Genomic DNA, 14657 nt, shown 5'->3' with positions numbered 1-14657 from the left:
TTTTGATTTTAACTGGCTTCTTTTGTTGGCCTTCATTTAGGGAAAGTAAAAATTTCTGGAGTTCCTTCTCCTGAATACAGACGTACTGTTATCTTCTGGGTTGTTCCTTTCCCCTTCCTCTCCCGTCGCCCAGTGCTCATTTCTATCTAAACTGCCTAACATTACCAACCCTCCCAAGTCCAACCACAACAAGCATCCCTTTGCTTGTTGTCAGTCTCACCAGTAGGAGACTGAGGTCAGTTCAGAAGCAAAGGAAAGCTTTATTCTTTGATCGCAGAATGGACAAATGTGAGCTCACGCTCCAGAGGACAAGCTCTCCCGACAGGCCGTGGGCCGGGCTGCTGTAGAAGGGTTGCATCAGTGGGGAGGGGCGGAGTGCTCGACGGTTGGCGCAGGCGTGCTGCTCACTCTCCAGGACGCAGGCGCAGCGTCTCTGCACAAGGCTTGCCGCCGCCATCTTGAATTGAAGAACCGGGAGCAGGGCTTCTGTGCACAGCCCTCTGAGCTGAGGTGTCAGCGCACTCATTTTGCTTCAGCAGCTCTTGGTCTGAAGTGCCGAGTGTAAGGCCTCTGGATGCAGCACCCTGTGAGCAAGTGAAACTAGAAGACGCACAAAGGAAAAGGAAAAGAAAAAGGTTAGACTTTATTTTATTACCCAGATTCTAATTTTACTTCCTGGGAATTGTTAATGGGCTTTGCTGGTGTCATATCCATCCTCTGCCTTTTGTCCTGCTCCTCATTTTGAGGGGTGCAGGTCTGTCTTCTCTGACTGCTTCTGGCTGAGCTTGTGTGGCATCAGAACCCCGGGCGGAGGAGCAGAGCTTCTCCCAGCTGCCTTTGGGTGTGCTTGATTGTTCCCAGGTCTCAGCTGAGACTGTTTACATCCCCAAACAACCACCAATCGTCTGACCTTGGGAGGCAAAGGATGACAGACAATTTAAGATACACAACCCACCTATTAGCAAGAGAATAACGGTCACATGTCAAATTCTTTCTAAAAATGAAGCTCTCTAGGTCTTTTGCCTTCAGACAAGTGTGCCCTGATGTGGCGGTTCACTGCCGTGGCCTGAATATCCCTGGTCACACTTCGGTTGTTTATCGGAAGAGAAGCTTCAGATCAGAGAGAGGCTTGCATGAGTAGTCAAGGGGGTCTGTTGCCCCAGGTTGTCTCTTCGGAGGCTGCGGCTCGGGGCCCTCTTCGCTCGAGTGTGATGTGCCCACAGAGTAACCCCTGCAACTTCAGGACAGAATGGTTGGCTAGGATCACCAAGTGGGGTCTGTTTGTCTTAGGAGTGAGCTGACCTTGCAGTCTGCAGGTTTTCCAGATTTTTAGGTTCACTTTTAGTCTCCTGGCCAGAAGGGTGGAGGAGAGGGTCAGTGGGTGCAGGTAGCGCTTGATTAGCATGCTTAATGAGAGCTTTCGTGGTTTCTCCTACCTGGAGGGCATACTTCAATTGTTCCATTTCAAAGGGGCTCAGGTGTCCCTTCTCTCCTGCTGAGGAATGGGTCTACAATACGTAAATTCAGCTGCACTTGACTATCTTATTCATTGGTGCTAAACGCATTTGGAGTTGGGCAATTGAAAGCAACTTAATCCAATTGTCTTGAATTTCCTGGCTAGCTAAGGCCTGTTTCAAGGTCTGATTGAATCTCTGCTTTCTCATACAATTGGGGTCTCCGGGCTGAGTGCAAGGTCCATTTTATACCCAGGGCACTTGTTATCCTCTTCATCACATGAGGCACAAATGCTGGATCAGTATCCGTTTGTGGGGATCCTGGGAGCCCAAACCTGGGGATTATTTCTTTTAGAAAGCCTTAGCCACTTCAGCTGCCGTTTCAGTTCTAGCAGGAAATGCTTATACCTGAAATTTCCTGGTACTCTCAGCATGACAATGAAATCCGTCTGCCAGCCTGCTCTAGTCTGTGTTGTGTCCTTCTGGTCTGAATGGGCCTTATCTGGGGGCCTCTGAGAGGTCTGACGTTGGGGTTGTTCATTGTGCAGATGGTGAATGTGTCAGTTCTCCAGCTGATCGTACTTTTCATGCCAGGAGTTACCATGACCTCAAATAACCAACTATATAGGGCTTTCCTCTGTAGTGAGTTCCTTGATGACCCTTCCTGACGGCTTGACAAGCCGCAGCTTGGGGAAAGAAGTATTAACTAGCCACCCATGGCCCTCCTCAGTCTCTGTTGAAGCCCTGTTTTGGGGCTTTGTCTAATTCTTCCTTTGTGTAGATTGGGGAATAATTGGATGGATTTGGCCTTTGAGGTATGAGGAGTAGTTAAGTTAGTGGTTCTAGGGCCACCCTTTTGGCAGTTGCATCCACCTTTCCCTTTGTTACCTCTGCATCACCATTTTTGGTGACAACTACAGTGAATTACTGCCACCTTTTTTGGGAAGCTGTACTGCTTCTAAGAGCTCCAGTAGCTTATGCCATGTTTCACCTATTTATTCCCACAGTAAGCATACCTCTTTTATTCCAAATAGACCTGTGTGCATGCAGGATGGCACACACTTACCAGGGAATCTGTGTAAACATTTAACATCCTCCCTATCCTGAGCTTTAAGGCTTGGGTGACGGCTCTCAGCTCTGCCTTTTGGGCAGAAGTTCCTGGGGATAGGCTTCTATGACTTAGGTCTGGAAGGTCACTGCGTATATCCCACCAGCCTTTTCCAGCCTCATAAAACTTCTCCCATCTGTGAATCATTCCTCCTCAGTGTTTGAGAGAGCCTCACTGCCTAGGTCTGGACAACCAGAATAGATCATGTCTATGGTTTCTGTACAGTTGTACTCCAGGGGCCCTGTTTCTGTGGATAGCAGGGTGGCAGGATTTATTGTGTAACAGATTTTTTATGGTAGCCACTGATTTGTACTAAAGTTTGATCCTGGGATGGAGTCCCTATAGTGAGTGATTGGCTGACCAAAAGTTAACTTTTCAGCTGGATTATAGTAGCTGCTCCTGCCTATAGGCAAAGAGGCCATCTCTTAGCGGTTTGATCTAATTGTTTATAGAGAAATAAGTTCCCACCTCTAAGGGGTCTTAGTTTTTGAGCTAATAACCCAAGGGCAATTACCCTTCTCTCAGGAATGTAAAAGTCAAAGGGTTTAGCTGAATCTGGGAGGGCCTGGGCAGAGGCCTGAAATAATTGCTTTTTCAATTCTTGAAAGGCCCCTTCAGATTCTGAATTCCATCCTTCCCTTTCAACTTCATATAGAAGCCTAGCTGTTAGACCATAGTTAGGGATCCAGACAAGGCAAAACCCAGCCATCCCCAGGAAACCCCTAAAGTGTCTTCTAGTTTTAGGAAGGGCAAGGTGGCAAATGTCTTCTTTCCTGAGTTAGGCTTCTCTGACCCTCTGTGAGAATGAAGCCTAGGTAGGTCACCATAGTTAGTGATATTTGAGCCTTTTTTTCCAGGCACCTTATCTCCTTTATCAGCTAGGTGGTTCAGCGTAGTTACAGTATTTTTGTCAGAGGCCTCCTTAGTAGGCCTATGTTATCTAGGGTTCCCTTTTCCAGATGTAGACCCTTTAGGTCTTTAGCTAGTTTCTCCAAAGATGCTGGGACAATTTTTGAACCCTCAGGGCAGGACTCTTCAGCAATATTGTTGTTTTTGATGTATATTTGGGTCCTGCCACTCGAAAGCAAAAATTTCTTGTGACTCTGCTAATGGGATACAGCAGAAAGCATATTTTAAATCTAATTCAGAATACTGGGTTCTAGTGGGCAGTAGAGTGGCCAGTAGGGTGTAGGGAGTAGGGAGTACTGGATGTATATCCTTAGCGGCTTCACTGACTGCCCTGAGGTCCGGAACCATCTGGTATTCCCCTTTGGGTTTCTTTATGGGAAAAATGGGGTGTTACAGGCTGATTGATATGGTCAGTTTGGCCCTGTATAACAGGGGCAATACTGAATAAGGTGGAGAGGGTACTGCTTTCTACTGGGCCATGTATGTCCAGGTTTTGGATGGACTATCACAGGACTGACCTCTGCAGCCCATCCCACCTGTCCCTGGACCCAGACCTTCGGATTTACTTTGGGGAGATTGACGTGCTATGTCTTGGGAGGTTTGTCCTCACATATTAACATTACCAGCTGTACCTTTGTCTAAGGGGATGCCAGTTTCTAGTTTGTCTCCCATTAGGTGGGTTGTAGCCCCCAATATATGTAAAATACCTCTTCCTAGCAGAGGTATACAGCATTCAGGGATATACAGGAAAGAATGGGTGAGGGTGTGTTCATCCAGTTTACATTCTAATGGCTCTATGAATGGGCCTTCCCCATAAGTTTACAGCTCTTGTGACCACGTTTGCCTGATTTGGTGTTAGAAACTGAGTAAGTAGCACTGGTGTCGACTAAGAAGTACACAAGCTTTCCCTCTATGTCCAGTGTCAGCCAGGGCTCCTGGCGGGGTCAGTTGGAGTGCTAGCTTAGGAGCCCCTGGCCCTGTCATTCTTCATCTTTTTGGACCATCAACCTTCAAGGATAGTGACCGAGAATTGCCATTTCCATTTCCCTTTGGGGATGATGAGGGCATTCTCTCTTCAGTGTCCCTTTTGTTTACATTTGGTGCGCTGATTGGGCCCCAGGTTCTTTGGTTTGCTATCCCTCAGTGGGGGTTGGGGGGCACTCACTGGAGACTCCATGGGTGGTTAGTCCAGATTCCCATGCCAACTGGATGACACTGGAGGGCCACAGCCAGTAGATGTGCTTTCCTCCTGGCCTTTTTATCCTCTGACTTTTCCTCCTCTATATCTTGCTTATTAAACACCCAGTAGGCAACCTCAACTAGGCAAGAGGTAAGGGTATCTGGTTCTATTTCCAGTTTCTGAAGTTTGTGTCTAGTGTCAGGGGCACTTTGGGAAATGAAATAGGATCTTAGGATTGCATTCTCTTCCAATGACTCAGGGTCAGTATAGATTCAGAGACATTCCCTGAGGCACTCTAGGAATGCAGAAAGGTTTTCTTTCTGCTCCTGATTGATTTCCTTTGTCTTATTCCATTTGACAAGTGTCTTTTCTGCTGCCTGGATTCCCTTTAGGATCATATTTTAATAATAGATTAGCCTCTGTCTTCTAATCTGTCTCAGTGATCCCAGTTGGGTTTGTTATCTGGGACCACTTGATTCCCTAGTCTGAAAATAGCATGACCTGTATTGTTTATGTTCTCTTTGTCTACTTCCTCTTGGGCTTTTGAAAAGACCATAGTCTTTTCTTCCCTTATTAGGAATACATTGAGGAGGCTCTGGATGTCAGCCCAGGTAGCATCATGGATCTGAAAGATTCCCCTAATCAGATTTAGGAATATCTCTGGATCTTCCCTCAATCCCTTACTATGTGTGACTTCGCAAGTTGTAGAGATCAGAAGTGGTAAACGGGATATATACCTGGATGAGCCCTCCTTTCCATCAGGGACCTGCCTCAAAGGGAATACTTTTCCTGGAGGGTTGTTGGACCATGGCTGCTTTATAGGATTTTGTCGGAGGGGAGGAGGCAAAGTTCTTGCAGGCCGGGACACAACTGTGTTGCTCATAGCTCTCCAGATTGAAGTGCTGGGTGCAGTATCTCTGCACATGGTCTATCCCCACCATCTTGAATTGAGGTGTTGTACACAATGCTTCTGCACATGTTCCACCAGCTGAAGTATCTGGCATGGCGAGTTTGCACTAGGAACTCTAGTCTGAAGTGCCAGGTCTGCAGTGCCAACTCTTCATGTGGCAAATAAAACTGGACTAAGCACAATGGAAAAAATAGTTAGACTTCATTTTATTATCATGATTCTATTTTTATTTCCCAGGAATTGTTAATGGGCTTTGCCAGTGCCACTATCATCTCAAAAATGTTAGTTATTATCATTCAACTGAGCTCAATGAAACACAGAATCAGGTCTGTGTAATTCATCTTTACATGGCCCTACAAATGTCTTCCTTGTCCGTCTGTCTGCACGCACACGGACACACACACACACACGCACATGCACACGCAGACACATTGGCAAAGTTCTTTGAAGGAACTGGGATTTGAAAAGAACTTTAAAGGATGAATAGAATATTAATATGTTGAGGAACATAAGAAAAGTTACTGCCTGAACAAAAAGACCTGGTAAAACCTGGGAACCAAAATGAGTATGACAGGGACTGAAGAGGAGACAGGCAAGCCAGAAGGAAAAATAAATAGCATTCAAACAACTTTAATTTTGGAAGATGCTAAAATCATCTCATCCATATTTCATTTTATGAAGCAAGAAAATTGAAGCTCAGAGGAGTTTAAATAACTTATAGTGGTAGACATTGGCATCACTGAGATTACAACCCAGATTGCCTGACACATACTTCAGTGCTCACTTAAGAACGGACTAGAAGAAAATGCTGGGAAGCCTGTTGGAAGTCATACGATAGAGTTTTCTTTATGCAAAATTTACCCCGTAAGTGCTGAAGATCTCTCTTATCTGTTACCAGCAAGATAAACAAGGTCAGAATGAAATTTCCTGGACAGCCTGTTTGGGAGGCATGATCTGGGAAAGTGGGGCCACAAAGCACGCACCATTGATCAGCAAGCGTGATTCCAAAAGAGCATGGACTAAAAATTCCTGAGCTAATTTAGAGGAAAACAGCCCACTTGTGTTGGTAAAGGGAGGCACTACAGACTGATTGCTTGGTTTAAGCAGAGACTATATGACAAAAGAGAAGAGCTTCCTCCGCCCTGAAAACACCAAATTATATTTATTTTGTGTCTAACACTAACAGAAGGTAAAAACTACACATAATACTATGATTGTTACTTTAGCTTTTTAAAAATATATTTCTATTATTCACATCATCTATCCCTTTGTGTTTATGGCCAGATACATTTATTGTCTAATTTTATAATGCAGCAACACTTCTTAAATATGAATAACACTCTGGTTTCTCAATTCTCATTGCTTCACTTATTATACTTGATACTGTCCTACACAAAAACTTGGAACCAGTAACTGACATTTTCCCCAGGTAGGTAAATGTTGCTCATTTTTATCTGTCATTTACTAAGTAAAAGCCACATTTGGAGGTGGAAACTTCAAAGTGCAGTTGCTTCATCCTGAGAAAATGTTGGCGTCTGTTTACATCCATATATTAATGGAATAATCTTCCAGATCAGTCAGAGTACTTGAGGCACATCAATGATACATATGCCCCCATTGTTCTTAATTAGCTTCTGATTAAAATGTCTTCTCATGCTCTTCAAGCTTAATTGTTGTCATTGAGATCCATGAAAGTACTCTTGCAAAGATTTCTGCATTGAGAGCTAGAGGCAGGGGATCTATAGTGAAGCACTATGTCCCCAGGAATTTCTTCTCTTTCCTAATTACAATCAGTCTCTGGCTGCCATCATACAGAAATTGTAATATCCAGGTAACGGACACAATGCAAACATACTGTGACTGTAATATTTGAGTTCTTCAGGCAAAGGATCCCTGTAGTGCCAGTCATTGTGTTCAACAGTGCTTAGCAGTTCTATCCAGAAGTTTCTTCCATCAGTGGATGGTGTTTGGTCTTCTCCACTGGGCTGTCAGCGTCACAGAACAGAACTTGGGCCTAAATCCCAACTTGGTGTTCCTTGCAGTGGGTCTCCAGATTGCCTCCTTAAGATCGATTCCACCCCACTAGGTAACAGCACTAGTTTTCATCCGTGGATGCACATCACAATCTACCCAGGAGATATTTTTAAAAGCACTGATCCCTAGGGCCTATCCTTGACTGGTTCAGTCTGAATCTTTGTGCAGAGATTAAGAGGAAGGGCTCTGGGACCAGTAGCCTGAGTCTGTTTCCTGGCCCTACAGTGCAAACTTGGGCCAGGAATTTAAATTCTCAGTGCTTCAGTTTTCTGAAGTACAAAAATTGGGTTATAATAGTACTCACTTCATGAGAATGTAGTGAAAATTATATGAGTAATCATTCGTCAAGTGCTTAAAATAGTGGTTGGCACATGTAAACAAAATTTATTTGTTATGATGGTGATGAAGGCGATCTTGATCATGATCATCATGTTGGAGGAAATGGAGCTACGGCTTGAGCATATTGTGTTTGAAGCCTACCTACCTCTGAAATTTTCGCATTGAAGAGCCAGTAAACACCTTTTACTTTTAAAGTCTTTTTGAGTTTGCTTCTTTCCTATTATTTTCAACTGATATGAAACCAATTATTTGCAACTTCTTAGACAAGGCTGAGAGGCCTGTGGGTGGGCCACCAATGCTTAGAGAAAGACCATTAGGCTGTGACTTAGTCAGAAGAACTGAGCTCTAGTCCAAGTGCTACTCTGTCTAAGGAAAATATGACTTCAGAAGGCTTTGCAGCATTAATTTTATAACATATGAGAGTCTGTGGAATTGACATCTGGTAACCCACAGGCTAAGACTGTTCACCCCTCAATTCTGTTTATCTAATAAATGAGGAGACTGAACTAGAAGAACTTGAAGGAAGCTTGAGGAGCCCATGTTTTTGTTATCTCCTGAAGGTCAGGGGTAAGTTAACTCTTATAATAACATTAGTGGGCTAAACTTTGTAGTGAATTACACACAAGCTTTTCTTCCTTTTCGAAAGAGTTGTCACCCACCACCTCCCCCAAACCTCCCTGAGGATGAATAAGAGAGAGGTGTTGATTGATGCTAATTTTCAGAATGGAAACCAAGGCAACATGAGAAAATAATACCAGAGAGGTGCTGATTCTAGATAGTTGATGAATACAGAAATTACCTGTCTTTGTTACATGTTTGGAACAGAGCCATTCTACATTTGATCTATGCATCTCAAGAGTCTCTATACACAACACTGGGATATTTTCTTAAATAGAAGAGACTTAAAAGCAATATTAAAAAAAAAAAAGTGTCCCTTACATCTGGTTACCTCCCACACAGCTCGTCCAAGACTGGTTGAGATAGGTCCTGAGTGTGCATACAAAGGTTTTAGGCCATAGCCATGCAATATCCAAATGTCCACATGAGAAGTGAATTCTAAAGCAGAGAATACAAACTGACCACTTAGAAGTTTAAAATGGGTAACAGGTGGGCTTTGTTCAGTCTATAATTTACTTTTATTTAAATTAGGAGCCAATTCTTTAAATCAGTAGTTTACAAATAAAAATTCTGTTTTCTGGAAAAAATTGGAAGATCTGGCAGCACTAGGCTGACATTTCCCCCAGCAACAATAGACTGTTACTGACTGGCAGCTGCCCTGAGACTTACCCAGTTGCTGCAGTCATCACCACCCGCTGACATCTGCTGAACAAGGAGGCTGGAAATGTTCATCATCCGGCTTTGTCTTCTCATCGTTGGTCTGCTCCGCTCACTTCTGCCAACTGCTTGACCTTTGCAGATGTTTGAGTCTGACCCTCATAGATATCTAGCTTGCCTTTAAACTTTGTCCACATCCAAACTGATGCACCTGAATTTAGCTTTTTAAAAACTGAACAAAGTGCAAATGAAGCAGTGAGTAGGGGTGAGGAGTACTGGCTATATGATGCCATGCAACTGGTTTAACTGTTTTATTTTCCAGAAATTTCAGATGATGTTCTATAGACACAGAAGCTTGGGTGACTGTATTATGAATTTCTAATATGGTCTTAGACCTCTGTGTGTCACAGAGAAGTGACAGTTCTTTAGATCACCTACTGAGATGAATTGAGGAAGAGTTTTCTGGCATTGGCCTCAAATTACTTTATAGATTAGCCTGAAGCCTTCTCTGCATTTTCCTCATTTCCTTTATGGAGCTTAAGTCAGAAATAGCTTTTCTAGTACCATCTATTAGAAGCACATGAAATGTCAAGCCAGATTTATGGATTAAGAAATTGACATTGGATCATAATTCAGTTGAGAGTAAAAGGAACAAGAATGCCAAAAATGACTCAGAGCCAATTCCTTTTGTGGTCACAACAAGAACAACAATAAAAAGTGTTGATTTCTAAGTCAAAGCCCCTCCTCCCGCCACCCCTGCTCCCAACTCTCATTTTGATACATATACCAGCTACACAAATACTGTATATACAATTAAAATGGAGACCAAAATCTGCTTAATATTTTTGCTTTTTTTCCCCTCAGACATCAAACTCTGAGCTGCTTTTCTGTGACCACTATTTCCTTTCTTCTTTCTCCCAGTTCCTCATTTCTACCGAATCTAGCCACGTGGCCATGTAGTACTCAATTCAAACATTTCAGTGTCGTCTCAGGACCCTAAGCTGTGCTAGATGTGTACTCTGGAAAACCTGAAATAAGTAAGAGATTAAAATCAGGAATGTGGCTGAATCTGTAAAATCAGAAAAGCAGTTTGGTATTTGACATATGACAAGTGAGATGATACTTAAGCACATTTATCTTCTGGATGGGGATTTAGAAAACTCATTCCTGATGGCAAGTCTCTCCCTCACTCCTTTCCCACTGAGAGGAGAGAAAGGAAAAGTGAATCCTATGTATTAGGGGGGTCATTCTTAGTTGCAAGTGAGAGAAGTACAGCTCAATCTGAGGCTGAAGCAGGGGATTTATCGGCAAGAATAATTAAACTTGCGGGAGAGATGCAGTGATTCTGGGACAGCCAGAGCAATTGGCTCAAATGGCACTGCCCCTTATCCCTGCTTATATGTACTTGTCTTCCACTTCAGTTATGTTCTCTTTGGTCAGCTTTATCAGATGCTTGTACTGTGGCAACTGAAAGTCTGGGTTCACATATTCTCATCTTATCCAACAGAATAGGACACTTCCTTCTGCTCCAATCAAAAAAATAGGGGAGACTTTGATGGAACAGCTTGGATGATATACTCATCCTGAGATCAGTCAGGTTGGTTGGGCATAGAGGGCCACACAGGAAGCTGGCAGCTCTCATACACATTAAATAAGATCCATGAGATATGGACCTACATGACACCTCCCTCAAGCTAAAATCTGTTCAGATCCAGTACACGATCCCTATTTTAGCAGGATGACCATTGAGATTTGCTCTCAAAATTTAAGTATCTTTTCTTTCAACCAAGGCAGTTTGGTTTTTAAGTTTTGTTTGAATTCAGGGAATTTGACTTTTCCTAGTTTTTAAAAAAAATGATATTTCATATATTTTGGCCACTGGTTGGGAGGGAAGGATTAAGTACAGACTTCATAAATCTTAGAATGTCAGAAATCAAAATTGCTTTGACAGAATTCATCAAAGGGATTATATGACAGTGGTATTTGTGTGCACTTCAGTGATGTTAGAACACTTTCATGAGAACTGCCCATCAGGGCTGGACTGAGGCTGAATTAACATTAGAGTGGTGCTGGCACAGACCTGCAAAAAAGAACTTGTGGAGTCATGCCATTTCTCCGCTCTCTCTACTGCTGTTGGAGATATTGCCATTGCTACACCATCCTTACTGCTGGAGACCACTAGAAACCCCCATTCCTCATTCCTGGATTTGAGCTCAGCACTATGAAATGAGTGAAAGAACATCTTTGTTTCACAGTGTAAATCCCACATAAACTTTTCATTCACAGATTACAACTCATTCTATATAATATCTAAATAATTAAAAATTATGTCAAAGACCTGGACAATACACTTATAAATCTAAGGTCCTGTTTTGACAACCTTTGTCAGCAGGATCCCAAAGTGAGAAAAAAAAATCCACATAGTGGATTATGAGTAACTACATGCCTGAGCATAGATGTTGTGGAAACTTCAGACAGCCAAACAAATACAGAGATGACTGCCAGAGACCTCCATGCTCTTCAAACAGAAATCCTTTTTAGATGATGTGATTGAAAATAATTTTCTATGTAAGACACAAAAGCCACAGTTGAGAATAATAATAAAGGGTTACAGAATCAGGAAATTTTTTCCAATCCATCTAAAAACACAAAGGCTGACAAAAATCAAAGCTTGGAACAAGCCAACACAGACCCTAATTCATGAAGTCAGCTTGCCTTAGCTTCTGCTGCAGCTTTTTTTTTTTTTTTTTAATTGGATACCCAGGGTCAGTTGTTGCAGATCGGTAATGCTCATCTAGTGTGTTAAAATCACATGAGTAACAGTGAGCTTTAACAATGACTGCTTTAGAAAGTTAGGAATTGTTAGTGCCTTCAGTATCCCAAACAAAAATAATATACTAATGAATCTGCTGAGTACTGATGAGAAGGATGTAATACGCATTTCCACAGAAATGTCTTGTAATTTAGGATTAATTAATGTCCAATTATTGTAAGCTGTAACTAATAAATTTAAAAAGTCAGCTCTACACTTCCATTTTGTAATGTTTTTATAAAATGGAACATTAGATGTTTTTAATCTTGTCTGTTCTTGCAAAATACCCCAGATAACATGCTGTTTTGCATTTCAAATAATAAATACTCATTTAAATGCAAAACCAGGGTCCAATCAGAATAAGATGGCAATCAAATTACAATATTCAATGACGAGTTTTCCAAGCTGACTTCATTAGTAAACTATCATGAATTTCAAGATCTTACAAGGTTTCTATTTGTTTGTACAACTGCAAAGGGCTCAATTATGGAGCACTGAGAGAGTCTAAAAATAACATCAGACTAATTAAAAGTTTCAACAGGATTTGGGCTAGCATTGAAACTCTTTTAAATCTGTTTGGCTTTCCAAATGGACTTTGGAAGCTAAGGCTCCCTTTTTAATATGTTAAAAGTAAAAACAGCTGGCAAAAAAAATCAAAAGGAATTTGTAGTTTTCCTCTTCCTGGTACCTAAAATGACAGAGACCTGTGTGCAGCTCTATGTAAAAAGACCAGCCCAGCGGTGAGGGTGTTGCTTCCACATCCTCCTGGACTCTTAAGGGAACTCTGCTCATTTTCTGGCATTATTGTGCATGTTGAAAACAAGCTGGGAGAGTCTTGTACCTTCAAGTTGCTGAATCTTTTGAGAAACTCAGGCAAGACATTCAGTCTTTGAAGTCATTTTCCCTTTGGGAGGTAAGATGCAGGTAATCACGAAAAGCTGAGGCGGCTGGGCTATTATGATAATGTTCTGCCAGTACAGTTGTGGCTCACAATGTCATGTCAAACTTTGTGGAAACTCCCAGCACGTCCTCCACCTCAACAGGTGCTTGCTTTGTTTGACAAACAGGGCAGTGACAGGGTGGGGGGATTAAAAGCACCTAGAGGGCTGAAATTCTCCCCATTTATCAAACAGTGTGGTACTGTAGTTCATTGAAAGTGGTTTTTATTTTGTTCTTTTATTTTGCATTTCTCTGCTTGGACTGTCTTTTTTCTTTTTGTTCCTTTTCTTTCCTTTTCTTTTCTTTCTTTCTTTCCTTTTCTTCTTCTTTTTTTAAATAACAGAGTTCTCCTGAGCTTTTCCATAAGATATGAGGTAAAATGTTAGCAAATTATTGTCTTTGCAGAAATGCTAATTTCTCACTCTGAGGAATCACAGGAATGAACTTCACTGATTTCAAAGGTTCCAAAGTTGTATAAATACTACATTCATTAAACTCATATTCTGGAGATTATACAGGTACCAGAGCATCTGTCACTGCCACAGAAAAACATCAGAGTTAAGCTAACAGCTTAAAGAAGAGTACAGCCTTGTAATTGGGTTCTGTGTTGTGCTTATTAATGTGCAAACCACTATGGCAAATAGTGTGTATGCGCCTGTGCCATTTAAACGAACAAAAGAGAGATTGTGACAAGGCAATGACATCATCATTAAACTGAAGGAGGCAAGTTGTGCCTCTCAGATCTTGAATGTAATAGTTGTAAGCCTCATTTCAGATGAAATTGAGATCATAAATGAAGATAATTCATACTCTTAGGAAAGAAGTGGTGAATAGAGTAAATTTACCCAGCTTGTCAACAGAGGATGTGGAATAGGTACTTAGTCTTAGAAATAGCTTTGTCATAACAAAGAGAAAGGTGTACAGGTGAACATACAAGAACAATTATCCTCAATATCTGCCTAGCACTTGCATGCCTTTCCTAATAGAACCCCTGCATCCTTTCTTGAAATTATCCTTTTCCCAATGAATATTGAAGAACCTCTCTCCCCTACCCAAAAGGTGGGTATATGAATCTAGCTAGGCCAAAAGGATGTTCACTCCCTGAAATCTAATGGGAGCAACATGATAAAGAGATAGAATGTTTGGAGTTCTCTTCTGTCTGAGAGCCAGCCTCCTCATCACAGCCTCCTTCCTTGAGACTATTACATTTGGCCTTCCATATCCCCAGGTTCCGTATCCTCAGGTTCCTCACCCTTGCATACAGAGGGTCAACTGTACTACACCATTTTATGTAAGGGTTTTGAGCATCCATGGATTTTGGTATCTGCTGGGGGTTCTGGAACCCACGTTGCCAAGGGACAACTTTGTTGTGATTCCTGCTCCATTTTTTTCTAGCACTGCCTTTGTTCCCATCCATTCTCACGCCCGGATCCTCAGGCTCCTATACATTCTCTGAGCTCACTATATCTGTCCAATAAATTCTCTTTTGTTAAAGTTAGCCAGAGTTCATTTCTGTTGCTTTCAACAAAAGAATTATGACATATAGAATCTTTAAGGCAGCTTAGAAACTGAGAGGACATAAAATGTAGAGTTAGAGAGAAAGGATCAATGTCAATAACACAGAATTTTAAATGAGACCATTAGAAAAGTAAGCTGTTGGATGTCGGTCCTCAGACTTGCTGGGGGAGTTGGGGGGG

The 14657-nt window shown here is 42.0% G+C and overlaps 1 long non-coding RNA gene across 1 annotated transcript in view; it reads left to right on the top strand.

Moving 5' to 3' along the window:
* Positions 1-458: 458 nt before the first annotated feature.
* LOC140696870 (uncharacterized) overlaps positions 459-14657 on the top strand; it is a 101954-nt gene continuing 87755 nt past the window's right edge. The window contains exon 1 of the long non-coding RNA XR_012073465.1: positions 459-635. This is a non-coding gene — a long non-coding RNA (uncharacterized lncRNA). The remainder of the gene's footprint in view (positions 636-14657) is intronic.

Source organism: Vicugna pacos, chromosome 6 (genome assembly GCF_048564905.1).
Source record: "Vicugna pacos chromosome 6, VicPac4, whole genome shotgun sequence".
Lineage (NCBI taxonomy): Eukaryota > Metazoa > Chordata > Mammalia > Artiodactyla > Camelidae > Vicugna > Vicugna pacos.
Note: the sequence above shows the minus strand (reverse complement) of the source record. Positions and strands in the feature narration are given on the sequence as shown.